We start from the raw sequence: 23,560 nt of genomic DNA on the forward strand, positions 1-23,560 counted from the left end.
TGTGGGATCACAATTTTATTCACTTCTCTCAAATCGATTATGAAACGGTACACAGGAGGTTTAGATGGATCAGTTCATTTTAAAATTGGTAGTACAGGACTATTACACACATTTCCTCGAGTTTCTTCAACGACATCCTTTTTGATCAGGTCGTGCACGATCGCTAATAGCGCCCGTTCACCCTCAATGGAGATACGATACTGTGGTATACGTGGCAATCGCACATTTGGTTTCAGCTTGATCATATAAGGTGGGATGTCCAAGAGACCCACATCATTGGGACCTGTAGCCCATAGAGACGCAGGAAGGGAGCTCAATTCCGGTGGGAATTTATCGATCGACAAGTACATAGGAGAGATTACTCTCCGACCTAATGTAAGCTCCACTCCTTCAGGAGAGCAATACAAAGTCGCATATAACCGTTTTAACAAATCCAGGCCCAAAAGATTCTCACCACAACCAGTAGATAGAATCAATGGAGCCTCCAGCTCACGAGGGCCAATCGTAAGGGGCAAAGGACTAGAGACAGGATTGCTAACAGGGGCGCCAGAGAATCCAACGGAAACATTTGTTAAGCCGGACAAAGGTGCGCCAGGGAGTTTCGAATGCATGATGGAACTTTTCGTCGCACCAGTGTCTAACAGAAAAGGCTCAACTACGCCAGATGTAGCAACTGCGACGTAAGGCCCACTCTGATCAACCGGAACTGATACTACTCCCTCTCTTTGTCGGTGGCTGTCCTAGTACCGGTCGTTTGCAACAGTCTCATGTTCAACGTAATAGTCGTCCGCATAATACTGTGCTGATTTATCGGACCTCACATTTCGTTGGTCAAAACAATTATTCGCGTCTGAGGACGTATTAGGGCGCTCAGTCTGATTTTGGAAGGTACCGCGACCTCTACCTCGAGATGCTTGTTGAGGACCACCACGACCCCCTCGTGCCGATACACCATTAAGGCGGTCACGTAACGCCGGGCAATCATATTTTATATGTCCTTCTCTTCTACAATATGCACATTGATTATACCCAAGCATAGATCTAAAGTCAGAGGGGTCAGAACGTGACTGCATACTAGAGGATTGCGATTGTGGTCTATATTGCTGTTGCGAATCATTGTGATTTGAACGTGGAGGATACGCTTGCTGCAACAAAACCTTCGTTTTGAGCTTCTTCGTTTTCTTATCTGCACGATCACTTTCTTCCTTTTCCCTATTCTCATAATATTGAGCCGTCGCTAATATCTGTGCAGTGGTTGAAACAGCCCATGCACTTTCTGAATTCTTCAATTTGTTGCATAGTTCAGGTAACAAATTCAACGCAAATTTATCAACAAACAGCCGTTGGCCTCCCTCAGTGCCCATATCCTGACCACTATGATCGACAAATGCCTCTTCGAATCTAGTAAAGAAATCGGTGACACTCTCGTCCTTCTTTTGCTTACAAGCCGATAATTTATCCCAGTTTACTTTCATCGCCGGCATAAGCGTTTTCATGAGCGTAATGATTTTCTGAGGCAGATCCAAAATTAACTGCTCAGGCTTAGCCCCACCAACTTGTAGGCCATCAGCCGCTATTATTGCAGCCCAATCACCACCTAACTCATTCGCATGATTTTCCTGGCGAATTTTCGCCCAAACCGGTTGTGGCACAACATTACCGAACAGCATGTCGATGTCGGCAAGGTTCATAATAGTAGCATCTACCAATTGAGACAATTCCTTATAGTAACCCGCTGGATTCTTACGCGGATCAGGCAACGATTGTTTGACCTGCAAGACTTCTGATCGCTTCCATGGGAGGTGTATCCAAACTCTTTGGAAATGTGGAAGAATCGGAGGATTAGCAGCAGGAGCACCTGGCATCCATACTGGCGGAACCTCTCTCATAGGATACTGACCAGGCGTCGCTTTCCAATTCTCAGTGTCATCATCAAACGACACTCGAGAAGGCACTGTGGATCTATGGGCTAACAATCGCTCTAAGGCACGTCGTACATCTCCACCTACGATCATACTGTTCGAAAATTGACTCTGAAGTTCAATCATATCGGGCGGTACGGTATCTAAATCATCATTATACCATTGTTCTCTCAAAAAGTTACACATTTCTTCGAACACGAATCTCTGCGTAGGCTCATTAAACTGAGAAAACGTGTCAAAAACCATGCGTGGAGGGTAGTTAGCAGGATGTCCTATCCACCTACGAGCCATATTCACTAATGTTGCACTCTCCCTACCACCAGGGATTTGACTTCGTCTCTGGGAAGTTTCGGAAACACTGGATGGTAGTAACGATCCGAACAGTGGGGAATAGAGCGTAGCAACAGTATTAGGGATGCGGGTACGAACAGAAGGAGAAGAAGGAAAAAGAACAGGAGCGACAATATTAGAAGTGAACGTAGGGACAGCAGAAGCAGGCAAGATAGTCGGGGTAACAGAGACTGGAGCTTGAGGAGGCACAGGCAAAGGAGCAGTAGGAATAGAAACAGGTGGTGGGACAAACGTAGGACCAACAACGGGCTGACCAGCAGCCGCCGGAACAACAGGAGGAACTACAGGCGGAACTACAGGAGGAACTACAGGGGCCGTAGCACCCTGTGCATAAGGAGGTGGCGATTTCATCAAATACGCTAACAGCGGATCCTCCTTTGAATCTTCTTCTTTCTTAAACAGACTAGTTGGTAAAACCGGATAACATTTGTCTATCCTCATGTGATGTAGTCTAGTGGAAACTTCTATTTCTTTTTCTTCTTTATCTCGCTGACATTGTTGTACAGCTTGCATTATCGGAACGAACCCTTCTCTTCGATCCTTTTTAAGCTGTTTGATTTCTTTCTGCTTGGCCTCTTTACGCCACAACCGAAAGGAATCAAACATAGCTGGCCTAGCTTTCTTTTTAAACAATTTAGCTTCAAGATTATCTAAAATCGTAAGTTCAAAACTTCCATGCGGTGGCCAACTAAGGACACCATCTTTTTTCATGTAACGGACCCAATATTCATTGTAAATAATAGGGCCCACACCATGTCGACTATAGAGCTCATATATCGGGGTTCCAACTGGAGGTATCGGACACGAGTCCTCCAACCGGGAATCCTTGTTGCAACATTTAAAGAAACCAAGAAAACGACTATGGCTAGGCATCGTGCACACTAACCTAGTATCAAACTTCAAGGGTTACCAAAGTGCTAAATCTTCGTGAAAAACAAAACCCTCGGTTTTTGGCAATTGCAACTGTCAAATAACAACTAAGAACCAACAACTAAGAACCACAAATGCAATGGAACCATGCAAACAACAAAGCTTCAACAAGCTGCAACAACAACTAAGGACTGGGAGCGACCCACAAATACTTTACTGAGAGCACAATGGCGTCACCAGGAAGGCCCGTCTGTCGTCTCGCCATACGAAAGGACTACGCCAGGCGTCGAAAACAAGTCGACAGTCAGGGCATCGGTCCGTCGCAGCCGTCAGGAGGCGGGAATCTTCGCGGGAAAAATCTTCGGACCACTTATTTCGACAACAGGATCGATGAAGCGGGGTGCACCTTTTCCTCGGAGATTTCACACGAAGTTCCTCACAATCGTCAGGCTTTGGACCGGTACCGCTGATGTCGCCCCATGTTGGGCGCCAACTGAAGGACTGGACTATTTAAGGCCCAGCGGTGCCAGGGGACAACACCTAAAACCTTCGTGGGATACCTGTTCTGGCGCACTAAAGACAGAGACACGGGACACTTCCTTCGGCGTCAAAGATCAGCGTTTATTACTGCAGGGAGGCAAAAGTCACGAGAAGTACAACAACGTGTAGGTTCTGAGAGTCTGCTTCAAATTGCATATGTGGGTCGCTTTCTTTTATACAAGATTTTGCCATTGCACAACATGTGAACAAAAGGTTACAACTCAGTTCCCACAGTAAACTTCAAAAGGGTCGCTTTCATGTTTTCAGAACCCTGGGACATAATTACAGTAACATTGCCGGTTCCCAACTGTAAAAGCACATTATCCTGCTGCTAGGCGCATCCCACTCTAGTTGTAAAAAGACGAGAGTAAGAGACAAGAACAGCTGCAAGGAAGTCAGACAGCAGTAAAGAAAAGAGTGTGAGGGTAATATCGGAAGCATGATCACAGGACCCAAATGATTCGATCCTAGCGTATGCGCGGCTGAAACAATAGACTTTCGTGGGAAGATTACCCTCGAGCGGAGCCATCTGCCTTTGCAGTGTCATTCCCCCGGTCATAAAAGACGCATGAAAGGAATATGCATCTTCCGTAAGGCTTGGGAACTAAAGGGTCACGATGCGGACAGTTGCCTGTTCGCTGGCTACGTGAGGGCAAGAAACAAAATGGATGCCGTATCTAAAATGGAACCCAAGGGTTCAGATGTTGAAACACGTAAATAAGGCGAACCATGCCAGGTAGCGTAGCGAAAACGCGTACACTTGCTGAACTCGTTATTTACGGTTCATAGATACCTTACTTGCCCACATTTGTTCATGCCCAGAACACCGTAACAACTCCCACGGAACCTCAAGTGTGGCTGTTGCTTGAACAGGTTCAACACCCTGTTTAACAACCCAATTCCCCACAATCTATATGTATATCAGTACATCTATATTGTCAAACAAAATTGTGATGATAGAGCTAATTGGGTCCCAAACTTCTTGATCGTCCTGTGCTTGTGTTAGGAAAAACGGAAAGCCGCAACAGAGTTGACAATCCATTTTTTCTACATTTTTGGTAGGTGCAGATGTTGCCTAGATTCTATTTCTTCTCTATATTTTGGGCAAACCCTAATGACCAATCAAGAGGCAGTGTCTTACTGGCCTCCGCTGGGATGATGTAGGAGGGTGTAGCCATCATTTTGTCCTTATGAAGACCAGGTTTATTTTAAGTAATCACCAAAGAGGTTAATGTTATTTTGATCCATATCCTTGCATTTTGAATTTCATGTAACCAGCAACACTCTACTTTAATATGGGTCACTGCAGATTAATATTTACTTATCATCTCTGACCAAGCATTCGACATTTTGTTTTTTATTTGTGTTAAAAATCACTTACTGGCTTTCCATGAGCACCACACCACTGCCCTGTTATTTTTGTAAACTATGGAGCATACTGGCATTTGATTACTTAAAGTGAATTACTTCTAAACATGTGTATATGTCAGGGCCTGAGTATAATGGCGGGGAGAACCCCGCCATCGTAACCAGCTTTACCGACCGCCATATTATGATGGCGGGCTGAAGTGTTGCAGTCTTAAAGACCGTCTGCCATACATCCAATCTGGCGGAGGGGCTTGTAGTCCCTAAAATGGCAGAGGTGCCTACCAGGCACCGCCGTCGGGATTATGAGGTCCCTTTCTGCCTGGCGGTCCATGGTGGTTAACCCGCCATAAACAGACAGGTGGAAAAGAACTTTGAAGGCCGTAGCAGGCCCCTTTTACTCCCTGGCTCCAAGACATGGGACCTGGGGGGCACCTATGGTCCCCCCTACATATCCCACGCCTGCCAAGTAGTAAAAGGATATGTAAATTGCAGCTAGCAGCACCCGTCACAATACAAAACATAGGCAATGCGACCGCCTCAGTGATGGTCGCATAGTACTACCTATTATGGGACTGCCACCTTATAGGCGGGTGGTCCCAAATACAAAATGATGGCAGAGGAACTGAAGTCCATCCGCCATCATAACCAGCCCCTTAGTTAATACCCAATAGTGGGATTGTAGCAGAGTATCTATGAGGTTTCCGGCTTTATGATATGCTAACTTGGCTCTAAGCAATTATGACAGAATCATTCTTAATTATGACTACTTCAATCTGTCCTGATTCTACGGAATACTGGGATACCCCAACTTTTATGACTCATGGTTTACATTGTAGGCATAAAACGTGTTTGAGTTCTTAGCATAGGGGTATCTTACACATGTCAACTTTTATTGAGGTCCAGCCTCCCATGTTTTTACAAGGACCCAGCCCCATCAATGTTTTACCAAGATGGATATTGGCATTATAGTCTCTTTGGAGTCCTTTTTTCCTGTTTATATATTTCCTGTGGTGAGGGGAAGTAGAGTCCCTGAATCCAAGATCTTGATGACACCATTTATTGGATTTGGGAAAAAACACGCTAAATCATTCCACAAATAATTTTTGATTCAGGATTTTCAGTTTATTTCCAGCATCCCTGTATTTAGGTTTATGTGCTTTTCTACTGCCTTGTGATCGTAGGACTGGGACAAAAAGGATGGACTAGGAGGTAATGTGCCAATTACTCACCAGTAAACTTCATTACATGCAAAGTGGCACAATTAAGCAGCGCAGAAATATATTTGTTAAATGCAGCTTCCTGATATTTATGGCCGGGGTCCATGGACCATGAGCATCAAATAAAATACCCAAAAAGCAAAAAATCGGGGTGAGACTGAAGTTAACATTACTGATCACGAAATCATGGGGCATATTATCAAGGGGGTTTATCTCCGCTTTTTTGGCTTTAAAAGCCAAGAAAGCGGAGATAAAATTATCTCCCTATTACCTAGCTGTCGCTAACACCAGTTAGCGACAGCTAGTAGGAGATAGCGACCATCTTGGGCCCCACTTTGCATGTCAGTGATATTTATCACTAATGACATGCAAAGTGGGCGTGCCAAGATGTTAGCGACTGGAAACAGTCGCTAACATCGCTATCTCCTATTACCAACTTTTGGAGATATTCGCGCTAAGCGCGAACATCTCCAAAAACTAACACCTGCCCTGAGCAGTTCTTAGCCATGTTATCCAATGGGAGGTGGATAACATGGCTAAGAGCATTAGCTCGGTAATGCATGAATATCGCTGACTTTTCAGCGATTTTCATGCATTGCGGCCGTTTTTATCGCATTTGCGATAAACCTTGATAATAGCAAGGTTTATCTGCGATAATTTTTGACGATGCTTAGCGTTAAAAAATGTGTTGCTAAGCATCGTTAGCGATAAATATCGCTTAACGTTGGTAATATGCCCCCATGACCCTTCCTGATTTGCCTCCAGCACTTCATTCATAAGGTTTTGCACTTCATTAAAAAGGGTTTTCCTATGTTAACAGTCAGACAGAGGTCTGACATAAAACTGACAAAACCATTTAGTAGCCACTGAGGACCCAAAGGGGCTCGAGACATGAGCACAGCGCCATCAGCATAAAGCAGACTTAGAATCTATGGCCAATGTGGGGAAGATCCTGCAGGAATTAATCCGGGCACAGCCAAGTCTGATAATATACAAATAAATGCAGCGGGTGCAAGGACACCACTCTTGTGAGGTCAAACGTGCCAGCGCATTCGCCCCTAGAACCAAAACGCACTCCAGCCTTGCCTCCTGAGTAGATTTCTCTGAGGAGGGCTATAATCAGTGGCTATTCGCATCATACCCTGCACGGTTGGTTTTGAACAAAAAGCTGCAGAGGTGCTTAGTATTTCGCATAGTCTGGTGGGTGGAGCCACTCTTTTGAACTTTCAGGAAGAAGGTGGACCCTACATCAGGTACTGGTCTAAGTATTTGTTTTTAAGCTTATTTTAGGGCTAACTTAGTTAAATTCTGTTGTGTAACAGGGCAAACTTCAAAATGTGAAGATTGTGATGACGCCCAGCATGGACCACAATCAGAAAGGGTCATAACATATATTCAGACAGTGCAAGGCACATAAGCATTGACTGTAGAAGCATAGAAGATTGGTTTGTCCCTGTGAAGACTCAAATCAGTGAACTACAAAAGGCAGTCCTACATCCACAGACAATCTGCCCATGGGAAAAATACAAACATGGATACACAAAAAAGTCCTTAAAAAGTAAACAAACGGCAAACAAACTCATGTCAAACTCTTGCCCCAATGGTGTGAGGGTTGAGCAGTTCACAGCCAATGAAGGGGATCACTGCAGAAACAACTACCCCAGGTATGTATCCCAACAAGAGGAAGCATGTACAACAAAAACAAATGCATCAGAAAAAGAGAGCGATCTGCTTCGAAGGACTAAGGATACACAGGCATCAGTAAATTCCAAGATGGTTGAAGTAATATTTATAGTTTAAATCTCTTTATTAGTTTTCAGAACAGAGAAAACAAAGTTTTACAGTGAGCATGTATAGCTGCCATCTGTGATGCAATTATGAATAAACATAACAATTCCCAAACTACCCCCCTCCCCCTGGGAACCACAGAGATAAATAGTATAGTGGATATTGTGGTATTGTATGTCTTGAAGTATTCTCCTGGCAGGAAATAACAGAAGCTTCTGTTAAACAGAGACGGCAAAGGTATCTGTGGCAGATGAGTTCACAGAATTCAAAGAATAGTATGGCAGTAAAGGAAAGCTGAAGCTCAAGATATGAAGTGCCCTGGGCTGAGAAAGTGAGGGTCAACCTTTCCATCCCCAGTAAGTACCAGAGGCGGTGGAACCAAACCTAGTACGTAGGGAGCTATCCCATACCCCATTGTGTCAGGATATTCTGCAGGGCTACCCCAAGGCTAATACAATCTGCCATCCCCTAGGGGATTTGAGTGGAACAGTGAGTGTGTTGGGCAATTCCAAAATTGTATAGACTGGAAATTGAGAAAGTTGTGTCAAGATGCTTGTCAACATAGTCAAGCACTGGCGATCAATATGAGGTTAGTGTAGGAGAGTAGGATCTGCTTCTTATAGATACCCCCACTTTTTGCTGGTGTTTCACTGTTTTTCGACTTTAGTCTCGCTGGGGCCCTGCTATCCAGGATCCCAGCCTAGCTGCTTCCTCTATAAATTGATTCCATGCTCATTAGGTACACTCCAGTTTGGTTTCTGGGGTACCCTTATGAGTCCCTAATATATGGTACCTTAGGTACCAAGGGCATAGGTACCCCAGAGGTCTACCTGGGGCTGCAGCATGTATTTTGCCACATGCACCCCTTACTTAGATTTAGGTTACCTATATCTACCATAAATCACTACACATATAAACCTATCAGTCACCCCTATGGCAGACCTTATCAATCCTGAAGGCAGGATGCTGGGTTTTGTGTGAGAGGGTGCCCATACATGAGCAGGGCCTCTCTGCAGCCTTCAGAACCTATTCTCTGGGGTTGTTCTCTGATGCAGCCAGACCATATACTCTTAACTTCGCAGTAAATGCTAACTTTGGAATGGCTGCAAGGAACCATGTTGTATTTGTTGTCAAACATTTTGGAATCATACCCCCTGCCAGTCCAGTTCTGGCAGTGGGAGGTTGATTCCACCCTTCTAGAGGGTGAGACATGTACACACCGGTATACCCGGTACCAGTTTAAAAGAGCCCTGGCATCACAAACGGAAGCTGTAGCCAGAGACACGAGTCTGGCTTCCTGCTGCTGGACGAAACTCCGGCAGACATGGACAATAGGTTTCCAGTCACAGGGAGGTGTCACAACCACACAGACATGCTATAGTGTATTGAGGCTAGGTGGGAGCACTCCAAGAGTGCTTTTAAGTCTGCCCGGGGCGCATATTTGGTGTCCCTTTGCATAGCCCAGTTCAAACCGGTTGCAGGGGCTACCAGCCCCTGCCCTGCCGCAAAACTGGACAAAGGAAATGGGTGTAGCCACCCCTCTTTCCAAACCCTCCCATAGGTGGGTCCCCAGAGTTAGTCCAACCCCTTCCATGGATATAAGAAAGGAACCCCTGACTACAGGACATTAGATTACACCTGGACGAAACTCTAATACTGTATCCGTGAACTTCGGCGATCTGCACAATGCTGGATGACAGAAGAATCTCCCTTGGAGTAAAGGAGTTACTCCCCTGCTTGGCAGGCACCAAAGACGCATCTGACTGATCTGCATCTCCGAAGCTCCAGATGGACTCCAAAGTAATTGCAGCCCAGGAGGTGGATTTCCAGACTTCTCCAAGGCTGACCTGAGTCCTCAGCAAAGCTGAGACCCACAGCCCTCGTGAGTAACTTGGAACCGGAACCACTAGACACCGTGCACATTTGCAAGTGCATCAGCTTCTTGACGTCCCTTGAGGCTGTGCACTGGGTTTCTTATAGCCCAGACCCCGAGCACCTTTTCCACTGAAGATTTCTGGTCTACCCTCCACGAGTGTTCCATGAGCTAGCCAATTGTGTTTTCGCTCAAGATACCTTTGCGATCCCTGGTCCGTTGACTGGTGGGTCCCTGAGAAAGCAACTTTTACTTTCCTTGGGCTTCCCTGATTTCTCCAGACGTGTCCTGAATCTCTACCACTTGGTGAATCCCCCGGACCTTGCTGGTCCGCACCGAAGCATATTTTCTCTTCCAGTGTGGGTTGCTGCTGCCAAGGCTTGTTGGGTCCAATCCAGGCACCGACACCGCAGCACTCGGCATCCTTTATGGGACAGATTGAATCCAGCTCCTGGTAATGGTCGACACCTCCTTGTCCTTGTGGCTGCAGAGTCAAGCTTCAACTCTTCACATCTGAATCACCCAACATCAGTGGGCATTCATCTATCGTGCCCCTGGTCACTGGCTAGTGACACAGACTCCTTCCCCTCTGCTTTCAGGTTCTCCTCATGCTCAATCCAGGCTTGGATCACACCTGACACTTTCCACTTCGACAGCAGCAGCACATTGCAGCAGATCACCATTGAAATCAACGGCGATTCCCTACACCAAAAGACACCTATGTACCCGGCTTCCATTGGTGAGGTAACTCAATGACTCCGGTACTCCTGTGGGTCTTGGCCCTAGAACCCCTTAAGTCTAAAGGGGTTTGCTGAAAGTCCTCTCCTAAGTGTCCTTACTCATAAAATTTCCAACCGCAATTTCCCCATAGAAGCTAACGGCGTCTCACAGTTGTGTTCTCACACTGCACGCGTCCCCCATGGGTCCCTTGTGTCACTACCTTGGGTAGTTACATGTGGTCCTAGTGATTCTACAGGCTCTAGGCCTTGTGTCTAGTCAAGTTGTGGTTCTTATACCACTTTTTTAATATATGGTGTGCTCCCCCCCTGGGGCCCAGTGTATTGTGCTATTTACTGTTCTATTGCATTTAAATTGTGTACTTTGCCCTGTATCTCATAAAGAGATTACTAGAGAGTGTTCATCTATATACCTTGTGTGGATCTCTTTTCATTTAGACATTCAAGAGGTTATAATCTGGTAAACCAAGCTGCTTTACACTCCTTCAAGACTTAGCCTGAAGGCTGCTCTCCATAGCTACCACTAGGATAGCTTTCAATAAAGGTTGTCTTAAACTTATCATCAATGAGGGTTGTTTGGACTGGTGCAAGGTGCCCACTAGAATAGTGGACTGCATATGCCCGGCTAACTTCTCACAGTAAGTTTGAGGAATTCCCATATTACATGCAGTTAGGTGACAGAGGAACCAGAGCTGTTCCAGCACTTGGATTTGTGTGTGGGGTTACCCTGTTGTCGGTGGGTTAGATCTGGCATCTTTTGGCGTGTTTCCTCTGTCTTTTTGCTTTCATACCTCCCTGTTTTGACTCTGTTTTTGCTGGTTTAGTGTCTCTGCAAACTTTCTCACTACTATTCAGTGTTTAAATGCAAGTACTCCTATTGTAAAATTGATTATGGATTGATGTTGCCATGGTTGGCATATATGATTTACTGGTAAGTTCTTAGTACAGTGCACTGAAAGTGTCAGGGCCTGTAAATTAAATCCTGCTTGTGGGCCTGCAGCACTGATTGTGCCACCCGCACGAGCAGCTGTTCAAAGGGTTCTCAGACCTGCCACTGCACACAGTGTTTACTGCCATGTTGACATAGCAAGTGCAGGTCCAATTGGTCGCACACTGCTTGTCCTACCAGCGTGTTGCCCCAAAGCATTTTGGTCCATGAAGTAAGCATCAGCGGGTGCGCCTCTGCCAGAGTCTTGAGCAAACATCAGTGTCGCGTTGGCCATCCCTGGACACGTGTTTCGAGGTTGTTACCTCTCGTCAGCAGGGAATAGGCATATATGTAGGGGTGCTGCGTAGGCTGCCAAAAAATATTCTAAGGTCCGGTACCGCTCGTGGCACGCAGGTGCGTAACCCGGGCTCGTCAGCCCCACCAGCTCAAGGGAGCTTGAATATAAAAGAAAGTCCAATTGGTCGCACACTGCTTGTCCTACCAGCGTGTTGCCCCAAAGCATTGTGGTCCATGAAGTAAGCATCAGCGGGTGCGCCTCTGCCAGAGTCTTGAGCAAACATCAGTGTCGCGTTGGCCATCCCTGGACACGTGTTTCGAGGTTGTTACCTCTCGTCAGCAGGGAATAGGCATATATGTAGGGGTGCTGCATAGGCTGCCAAAAAATATTCTCAGGTCCGGTACCGCTCGTGGCACGCAGGTGCGTAACCCGGGCTCGTCAGCCCCACCAGCTCAAGGGAGCTTGAATATAAAAGAAAGTCCAATTGGTCGCACACTGCTTGTCCTACCAGCGTGTTGCCCCAAAGCATTGTGGTCCATGAAGTAAGCATCAGCGGGTGCGCCTCTGCCAGAGTCTTGAGCAAACATCAGTGTCGCGTTTGCCATCCCTGGACACGTGTTTCGAAGTTGTTACCTCTCGTCAGCAGGGAATAGGCATATATGTAGGGGTGCTGCGTAGGCTGCCAAAAAATATTCTCAGGTCCGGTACCGCTCGTGGCACGCAGGTGCGTAACCCGGGCTCGTCAGCCCCACCAGCTCAAGGGAGCTTGAATATAAAAGAAAGTCCAATTGGTCGCACACTGCTTGTCCTACCAGCGTGTTGCCCCAAAGCATTGTGGTCCATGAAGTAAGCATCAGCGGGTGCGCCTCTGCCAGAGTCTTGAGCAAACATCAGTGTCGCATTGGCCATCCCTGGACACGTGTTTCGAAGTTGTTACCTCTCGTCAGCAGGGAATAGGCATATATGTAGGGGTGCTGCGTAGGCTGCCAAAAAATATTCTCAGGTCCGGTACTGCTCGTGGCATGCGGATACGTAACCCGGGCTCTTCAGCCCCACCAGCTCAAGGGAGCTTGGATATAAAAGAAAGTCCAATTGGTTGCACACTGCTTGTCCTACCAGCGTGTTGCCCCAAAGCATTGTGGTCTGATCCAGCGGGCTATAGGAAATATGTCATAAGCTACGCTACCCAACTCCACAGTATACACTATTAATCACTAATCAATCATAAGGCCCATAAATCTAACATGACATATTTTGACCTACTGGACCATGTGACCTAATTAACCTATTCACAAATTATATACATTTATATACAACCGCGGTAAATGAATTCATCATACTTTACAAACCCTACAAACTAATTAAGCCACTGTGGCGATAAATCTAGCTAATGGTAACCTAAACACATGAAATACCAAGACCAGCTTGTTTCCCAAAGTAAGATTTTTATTAGCTACTCATTTGGAAAATATATTAGAATTTTTATTAAAGCATTTTTATTTGAATCATTGCAAATGGTTATGACAGTTTTATTATGAATCAAATATTATTGCAAATGGAAATTATTAGTTTGGCATTTTCAAAACCTAAGTCACTAACTAATGCTAACTATAATGAAGAATTAAAGAATAAAGTCTTTGAGGGCTCTTACGTGCTCCAAGGAATGTCTGACAGCACAACGCCCTCATCGAAAGGTCCGCAAGAAGAAGCATAACTCTTCCATGGGGCAAGAGTTTTTATGCCTTTCTACGCTAAGCTAATCTAAGAAAATGTATTTTTCTCTGCTAAAATCGGAGTTCCATTGGTCCAAAAGTGACAGGCGACGTGTCACCACATTTTAGAATCACAGTTCCGTCACGTTTTTAAAGACCATTGTCTCTAGTTTTCGAACAACGCAGCTTCCTCCAGTTCGCAACATTTGATACAAGGAAAGTTTTTGGCTTCCTCGGATACGTGGTTGTTTCAGGCCTTTTTGCCGGTTCCTGGCCTTGGCCTTGCTCGACCAAGAGACTGTCAGCTCAGCACGACAAATTTGCTTCAGGACAGGAGGAAAACGCTGCCAACATGGACTCACTCTGGCTCCAAGCAGATTTTTGCACTCACGGAAATTCACTAGGCCCAAAGCCTTTTTCATTAACTATCATATAAACAAACACAAAAGAATAATTAATGCGAGTAATATAGTTTGTTCTGTTGCCACCCTCCATAACTAATGATTAACCCATTAGTCTAAATTACCTAGCTATAATGCACAAATAAAGCAGCATTTTATATCTACCATTCTTCATTTAATCCAGCAGGGTTCTTTATGCACCTATAGAGAATAGAGTGACACCACATAGACAGGGAAGCAAAATAAGCACATGCCATTTATTCTAAACAGCTGCAGTTAATTTTTGACATGACAATAGACACGATTAATTTATTATTTTTTCACGAACAAGGAAATGCAACATAATGCACGATTATGAGCACACATGTTAATTCCCCATATGTATTCACGTGTGTGTAGCTTAAAACTAGGTTGAATTAATACACATACAGCACCATTTTTAGCCTTATTATTTCTAATTTATGGAAGTGTGACTTCACGAGTTGAAATGAAAAACATTTCTGAATCTCGCTCCATCAACTCCCTCATCTGGTGATTCCCAAATCACCACACTACACCCAAAAATTTAGCAAATTTTATCTTAAACGAAAATGGTTCAATTTCACTGTGTTAGTATTTTCTAAAGACTTGTTTCAGCAAAATCCTTGCAACTGTTATATTGAGCTCTGCCTAACTCCTCAAGCTCTACCTCCCTCTCCTGCTCCTTTTTGATTTTGTAAATTCTTTTCTTTTCCCTCATGTGCATCTTTCTCTTGTGTAACATGCAACTGATCTTTGTCAAAACTATCACAAAAATTATCACAAACAAAGGTGTTAGAATCTTGCCAAGAACCGAACCACTGATTTCTTGAAACCAGGTTTTGATAGCTTGGAATCTTTTTGAAAGACGTTCTGAAAAATCATCCTCTTCTAAAGGGACTATTTCTGAGTGCATCTCTGTGATGTTTCTAATGTACATTTCAATATTCTTACTCTCGTCCGGGATGTAAGTACAGCAATGCTGCACATGTAAAATACCACAGACGCCTCCCTCTTTTGCTAGGAGTATGTACAGGGCAAGGCGATTTTGCATCGCCATCGATCTAACCGCAATGACCTCCACATCCACTAACTGGAAACCACCCGCTGTGTCAGTGGACAATCTGTCAACAATTGTGGACAATTTTCTGATTCTTCCTGCATTCAGGGTTATACCTACTAAAGGTATCACTGCTTCAAAGATGTCTCGCAAAATTTCTGAGAAACTTTCTCTTTTAATCCTGTTTAAATGATTACTGATTTCAAAAGAACCTTCTGCATTTCTGTCAATATGAAAAATATTTGGAAAAACAAGACCAACAAAACATGTCCCGTACCAATGGTCCGGGAGATTATAATAAGCGTTATCTCCACAGACAAAATAGATTCCAGGAAAAATTGGATCTCTGCCACCTTTGAATCCCCAACCCCCCATGATTTGGTAAGTGTCCTCACAATTGCTAGCTCCTACAAAGTAATTATCAAAAAGAGTATTATCTCTCCTAATGCAAAGCTTACCACTAATTGGTTTGTCTATGTGAATTGCAACATTATCAAAAGATTTGCCATTTAACTTTTCATCCTCCTTCTGCCAGAACTTCGATTTGGTCTGTTTGACCATCTCGTTTCTTTTATAAATTGCCCTTCTCTCCTCAACAAGATTCAGGAAAGTCTTTTCCTCAGCTCTCAATTTGCAGGTTAAGTTATTTCTGTATGCGTACTCATAAGTAAGCTCATTAGTGACTAAAAAGAATTCCTCATCTGTTTAGCTTTCTTGTGTTTATTTAAAGCATCCTCAATCTTCAAATTTGCAAAAATGTCGTCGTAATTTGAATAATAGTACTCTAAGCGACCAGTTTGGTAAAATAAGCTAGCTATCACACTGCAGGTTATGCCATAAGTAAGAGGAAGCATATTGTATGTCACTCCCTCAGAAACAGAAGCAGGCAACTTTACACAGATGTAGCAATCTTTGACACTCATGACCTTAACATACTCTCCCAAAAGCCTTGAAAATGTACTGCTTGAAAAATCACCAACAGACCTATCCTGATGAATATCTGGTCTGTGATCAATAACCTTGTTAGCTTTCTGTGTTGCACTATGTTTGTCTTTACTAACTGAAGCTTTGCTTGTCATATTGTCCTTGTACCTCTCCTTATCGATCCCGAAAGGAAAGATGACAGCTAAAACTAACCAGAGCAGAATTAATATGAGCACACACACCAGAGTCATCCTGCAGCATTTCTTGAAAATGGAACATTTTGAAGTACCACGCGTCAAAACAAAAGGCATTTTTTTTAAGAAGCCTTATTTGCAAAAAGAAAAAACAAAAATTTTCAAAAATTTCAAAATACCTAAAATTTTAAACACCACCCTTTTAAAATTCTTTTTTTTTTAAAACCCTCTAACAAACTTTCTTCGACCTTGCGTCACAAGTTATTTTCCAACTAAATACAATTTCTTCGATCTTGTGTCACCTAACACAATTTCTTCAGCCTTATGCCAAGAACAGAAATCTAAACTTAATCCTAAATTCTAACAGGTTAGTACTTCAATCGTTGTCACTATTGTCCTCAATTTCTTCCTGACTGCTACTGTTTATCTCAATTACAGGTGGGATTATTATATAAGCCCACTCAGGAGACTTGTATTTTTGATTCGGTTTCAAAACTCTCTTTGTTTTTCTAGAAATTACTTCTATTTTCTTTCCTTTCCCCGCTTTCCTTTCAGGATCTTCCTGACTCGTTATTTCATTCACCTGCTCCTTCGATCTCTTTACTAACCTGACCCTCAGCCCTCCGTTTTCAGTTGGCCAGGTTTCTCCTTTTCTCAAGATTTTTCTTTTTGGTTCAGTCACATTAGATTCTGTTTTCCATGATCTCTTCTTCACTCTTTCCCTCTGACACTCTTCATCACTCTCTCCAGAGTCACTGTCAGAAATTTCGATTCTTGACTCAGGATTTTCTCTAATCGGCAGTCTCACTCCGTTAGGAACAGCACTCTTTCTCCCATCACTGGTACTCGGTAATTCGTCCTCCTCCACTTCTTCAATCACCTTTAACTTCCCAGTTCCGGATTTCTCGTTCCTTCTTTCAGAGCTTGTTTTCTGCTTTTCGATACTCTCCTGATCTTGCTTCTGAACTTGATCAGATTTTTCTGATTCTTCTGTTTCTTTTCTTTTATCTTGATCAGGTTCTTTTGCCCCTCCCACTTCTTTGTCAGCTTCTTCTGCTGATTCCTTGTTTAGCACATTCTCTCCATCTTCAGAATCTATTTCAATAATTTTCAAGTATTTTCCAATCAAATCTCCATTCACAGAAGGTTTTTCCAGATGTCGACCTCTCTGTCGATCTTCAGAATCTGGATTTCCTTCAGCTTCTTCCTCAGAATCCGAATCATCTGTTGTCTCACTTTCTTCGTCAGAATTTTCAGGTGTAGGTATCGGAATAGTATGACTGGGATGAATCCACCTTTTCAATCCTCTACACTTCACTGCATTTGTTGTCACGAGAATCACCTGCCTTGGCTTCTGCCACCTCGGGACCAAGCAGTTTCTTCTTCGATGAACTTTTGTTCTGACCCAATCTCCAGGTCTCAGATCATGTGTCTGCACTTTGTCTTTAGATTGTACTTCAGTTCCCACCTGATAAGACACAGAAGTCACTACGTCAGACAGCCGTTTGCAATACTCCAAAATCGCACTGTCATTAATGCTTAACAGTTTTCCTACTGGTGCAAAAGCTTGTCTCATGACTCTGCCCATAAGGATTTCATGAGGACTCAGACCTGTCTTTTTATCTGGCGTACTTCTTAAAGTCATCAGAACAAGTGGAAGAGCATCTGTCCACTTTATGCCTGTATCAAGACACATTTTTCCAATCCTATTTTTGATCGTTCCATTAATCTGCTCAACTACCCCAGATGCCTCTGGTCTGTATGCACAATATATCTTCTGCTCAATGTGTAATGCTTCACAAATCAATTTCATCAGTTTGTTATCAAAATGTCCCCCTCCATCACTCTCAATAGTGACAGGGAAACCGTACCTAGGGATTATTTCTCGCAGAAGCAACTTTGCCACTGTAATTGAATCACTGTGACGTGTAGGAAATGCTTCTACCCACCTTGAAAACAAACACACTACCACCAGAACATATTTCAAACAGTTATGTCTCGGCATCTCAATGAAATCCATCTGTAGTCTGGTGAAAGGACCACCCTCCCGACCTATGATTCCTGTTCCCACAACTGATTTCCTTTTTGGGTTCATTTGCTGGCAAGTCAAACACCTTTGGCAGAGAGACTCTGCAATCGTTCTAAACTTGGTATTGAACCATGTCTCTTTGAAAAGCCTAATCATAGAATCTCTTCCAATATGACCAGGGCCATGATACATTCTGGCCATGTCAGCAATCATGCAATTTGGTAAAACTACCCTGCCATCTTTGTAAGTCCAAACTCCATCCTCATCGCGCTGTCTACATTCTGCTTTTAACCATGTGTCGTTCTCCTCATCATCAGCTTCATTTTGCAAATCCCTGATTTCCTGCCATGTCTCTACAACAGATGTTAGCATCAGCGAACTTGAACCAAAATCTTTGTTTTTCCCCCGATTAAGTGCATAATTATTTCTTGCACAATACTTTGCGATCTCATCCGCATAAGCATTGCTTTTGGTGATAAAATCTTCACCCTTTCTGTGAGCTGCACACTTTACTACAGCAATCTCTTTTGGCAACTGTATGCCATCAATTAATCTTTTAATGAACACTGCATTTCTGATTGGTGAACCTGCTGATGTCATGTAGCCTCTCTGAGACCAGAGCTGTCCATAATCATGCACAACTCCGTACCCATATTGGCTATCCGTAATTATGGTAACTCTAAAATCTTTTCCCAATTCACATGCACGAATTAAAGCAATCAATTCAGCCACCTGTGCTGAACGAATTCCTTCAAGACATGATGCTTCTTCAACATCTGCTACCGTGCAGACTGAGTATGCTGCTCTCAAAACACCTTCTTCTGATCTTAGACAGGAGCCATCTACAAAATAGAAAAAATCGGACTCAGGCAATGGTACATCTTTAGCGTCCTGCCTTGGCTTGGTACAGTATTCCATGACATCTAAGCACTCATGCTCGACATCATTTTCATCAATATTTTCAGTGTCAGGTAACAGTGTGGAAGGATTTAAATTCACACACCTTGATATTGACACATTATCTGATCCCAGAATGATTTTCTCGTACTTTGTCAACCTGTTACTTGTAAGGTGTTGCGTTTTACTTCTTGTAAGAAGAATTTCAACTGAATGGGGAACATAGACTTTTACAGGAAATCCCATTATGATTCCTTCACTCTGCTCAAGGCTAACACTTGTTGCTGCAACTGCTTTTAAGCAACCTGGTAAGGCCTTTGCAACTGGATCAAGAACTGCTGAGAAGTAAGCAATAGGTTTTCTCATGTTTCCATGTCTCTGAATTAACACATACAAGGCACATCCCTCTCTTTCACTGCAATACAGTTCAAAACCTTTTTCGTAATCTGGCATGCCCAGAGCTGGAGCTTCACACAGGCTTCTCTTTAATTTTTCAAAAGCTTCCAACTCAGATTCAGTAAGGACAATTGGATCTTTTACATCTGATTTTGTCAATCTTTGCAGTGGTTTCGCAATTACTGAAAATCCACTAATCCATTGACGACAGTAACCAACCATTCCCAGAAACATTCTCACCTGTCTCTGTGTTTTTGGAGGAAGCATTCCCTGAATCATTTTGATTCTCTCAATTGTCACTTGTCTCATTCCTTTTGCAATTCTATGACCAAGGTATTTTACTTCCTGTTTACAAAACTGCAATTTTGCAGGAGACACTTTATGTCCCTCATCTGCCAGATGATTCAAAAGAGTTATTGTATCTGTTACACAGTTTTCTCTTGTTTTTGCTGCAACCAACAGATCGTTAATGTACTGAAATAATGTCGATCTGCCTGGCAAATTCAAATCTTCCAAAGATCTCTTTAACAGTTCATTAAAGATAGAAGGACTCTCTGTATACCCTTGAGGGATTCTGCACCATGCGAGGGTCCTACTCTGGATGGAAAGCAAAGATTTCCTGGCTCTCTGGATGCAATGGAACAGTAAAGAACGCATTGCAAAGATCAATGACCGTATACCATTCTGCATCATGCGGAATCTGGTAAAGAATGACAGCTGGATTTGGAACAACTGGGCAACAAGGAACAACAATCTGGTTAATTTTCCTCAAATCCTGAACAATCCTATATGTTCTGTTTGACTTTTTGATCCCCATAATCGGTGAGTTACAAGGGCTGCTCACAATTTCTTTTAAAACACATTGCTTGATGAATTTTGCAATTACAGGAATAACACCCTCAATTGTTTCTCCCTTCATTTTGTACTGAGGAATGTTTGGAAATTCTATTCCCTGCTTCAATTTGATTTTGACTGGATCAATATGTTTCATCAGACCCATCTCGTTTCCAGTCAAATCCCAAATTTCATTTTTGACTGTCTTTTTCAGTTCCTCTGGTAAATTTTCTTTGTCAAAGGAAGGAAACAATCTCATTTCTTCTGCCTCAACCCTTAGCATAGTCATTCTGTACAACCCATCTTCCTCCATGGTTTGTAATTCAATTCCATCAGGTGAACAATATATTCTGCAATTTATTTTGCACAATATATCTCTCCCTAGTAAATTAACAGGACTGCTGTTGCAAACTACAAATCTGTGTGTGTCTTTAAAACCACCGATTTCCACATTCACAGGTTCAGTCAGGTCCATTTTCATTTGCTGATTACTTACTCCGACTACTTGGATGGTATCTCCAGAGAGAGGTAGGTTTTCAATTTCCACTGATCTAACAGTAGAACGGGTAGCACCAGTGTCCACAAGAAAAGTGATTTCTACATCGTTCACTTTTCCATTAACAAATGGACCAGACTGGTCAACCTCAAGAGTGGCTCCAATCACACACTCTTCCCCCTCTCTCGGGCACCGTCAGAAGCAGTCATCAGAATCGCTTCCTTGGTTTCCTGTTAACAAAAATTGTCCTGTTGCATTTTGCAAATTTTGCCTTTGTGCTCTTACTACCTGATCACCTCCGCTGAATCCAATATCTGGATTGAATTTCTGACCTCCCCCACAATTAGGAAATGGAGGCAGTGGAATCTGATTCTGCTGTTGTGTTATCTGCTGCTGTAGCTGTCGCTGAAGACTCAGATCATTTAGCTGACGCTGCGGCTGTAGCTGTTGCTGCAGATCAACGTCATTCTGCATCTGTGGGTTTAATGATGTATTTTTTAATTTTCGGGGTGGATTTTTACACTCGTTCTTCCAATGGCCTATCTCACCGCAATTAAAACAAGGTAACTTTTGCTTTAACTCCTCAATTTTTGGATTAAACTTTGGCTTAAAATTATTTTTAAAAAAATTAAATTTTCCCTGACCCTGATTCTGGTTCTGTGCGAAGTTTCCATTTTTATTTTCATGGCTTGCAATCTGTTGCTCAGCCACCTTCACCTGTGCCCACATTGCCTTTTCTTTTAACTTCTTTTGCATGGCCTCCAACTCATCACTGCAGTATTTTGCTTTCCTCAATATATCATCAACTGAATTTGATTGCCATCCGACAACATTATTCTTGATCATTTCTCCAATTTCTGGTCTAAGACCATAAACGAATCTGTAAATAAAATGGCTCATGTCCTTTTCATCTAATTTTTCATAACCACTGTATTGTTTGAAAACCAGTAATAACCTTTCATAAATGGAATGAACTGATTCTTTTGGTTCCTGATTTGTTCTGTCTTTTTTAACCCAATCAACTTCTTTCGGGGCAATTTTCTGTTTTAACCAGTAAATCACTTTTTCATAAAATTCCATGACCTCCGGTGCTGGAGCACCTGTTTCTTTAATTCGATCTGGTTCAGCTTTTGGCCAACTCACAGCAATTTTGCATTCTGTCCAAAGATCCGATGGGACAACAATGTTGAAAAGTCCATCCAGATCAATCCACAGAACCTTTGAAACTTTAATAAACCTATCTACCTGTCGGTACCATTCCACAGGCTTCTCTCTCAGACGAAGAAAGTCATTAGTAAAGAGCAAAATATCCTGTCTTGTCCATGGGACATGTACGTACCCTCCACCTGCAATTTCCCTCGTTGGAAACTGTTTAGACAGTTGATCCAACTTATCCAACCTTTCATCTTCCCTCTTTTTGGTCCATTTCACTCTCCATTTACCCAAATCACCCAATTTCTTGATGTAAACAATTAATTCTTTTATGTGAGTAATTCTCCCTCCTGTATTGAAGTTCCCAATGTCCTTCTCCGTAAAGTCTAGTCTGTAGTGCTTTCCCAGGTTTTTCTGTTTGCTCAAATCGATTTCTAATTCTGCTGCCAGTTCTTCCAATTGATCATATTTATTCTTTGTTTTCCATTGAATGCTTTTACTGATGAACAGGAGTTCATCATCTCGATAGAATTTTAAACTGTCAGGACCAATTGTGCCAATTATTAATTCTTCCAAGTCTGCTTTTAATTTTGCAACATCAAGTTTTGAATTCGATTCTCTTTTCTCAGGAGTCTCAGCATCTGACTCTGCACCCATTGGAGTCTGGTTAAAAGAACCTTGATTAAAAGTCAAGTCAGGCATCCTTGATTTTTCATGATTAATTTTAGATAAATCTGAATAAACTTTTTCAGCTACTTTTTGAATTTCTGCATTTAATGGAATTGTTAAACCTGGCTGTTTAATTTCCTTTTGATCAAAAACAGGCTGAACAGGATCAATCGTTACTGGAACTGTCACTGCTTCCATGCTTTTAGTTATCTGTCGAATTAATTCTTCTTTTGATCGCAAGTATTCTGAAGTATTTGCAACTTCCTCATTTCTGTCAGTTCTCATTAAATTTCTAGGGGCTTCCCTTTCCATTGGAAAACTTCTATTTTCAATAAAAGCACTAGAATCTGTTCTTGTCTCAAACTGTTCCGTAGTTCCAAAAGATTCACAAATTATTTGGGTACAATTTTGGGGAATCATTTATTGGAGGTGCACTAGGAGTGGTTCCGGTAGAAACCATTGGAGTGGACCATGAACGAGGCTGTCGCAAAGGGGCATTCTTATTATTTGTCGTATAAATTTCTTCTAAGACTGCGTCTTCCGAATCATTTTCTACAACTGCATTATTTTTCTTTTCGGTTCTCTTTTCACCTGGAGACCCTAAAACCATTTCCCTAATTAAATAGAGACCATCGCACATATCTCCCTGTCTCCACATACGCATTCTATCTTCATGCGTTTCCCGTCGGTAACTCAGTGTTTTCGGAGGTCTTTTTATCCCACCTGCTTCTTTCTGAAGTTGAAACATCTCATCCTCCCATTCAACTGAAGCTTCGAATTGTGTTGGTCTAGGCTTCGGTACAAGAGCTAACATCTTTTCTCTTAAATTTCTTAAAACCTTTACATTAAATGAACCATCATCCGGCCAAGCCAATACGCCGTCATC

This window comes from Lissotriton helveticus, chromosome 11, assembly GCF_964261635.1.
Source record: "Lissotriton helveticus chromosome 11, aLisHel1.1, whole genome shotgun sequence".
In the NCBI taxonomy this organism is placed as follows: domain Eukaryota; kingdom Metazoa; phylum Chordata; class Amphibia; order Caudata; family Salamandridae; genus Lissotriton; species Lissotriton helveticus.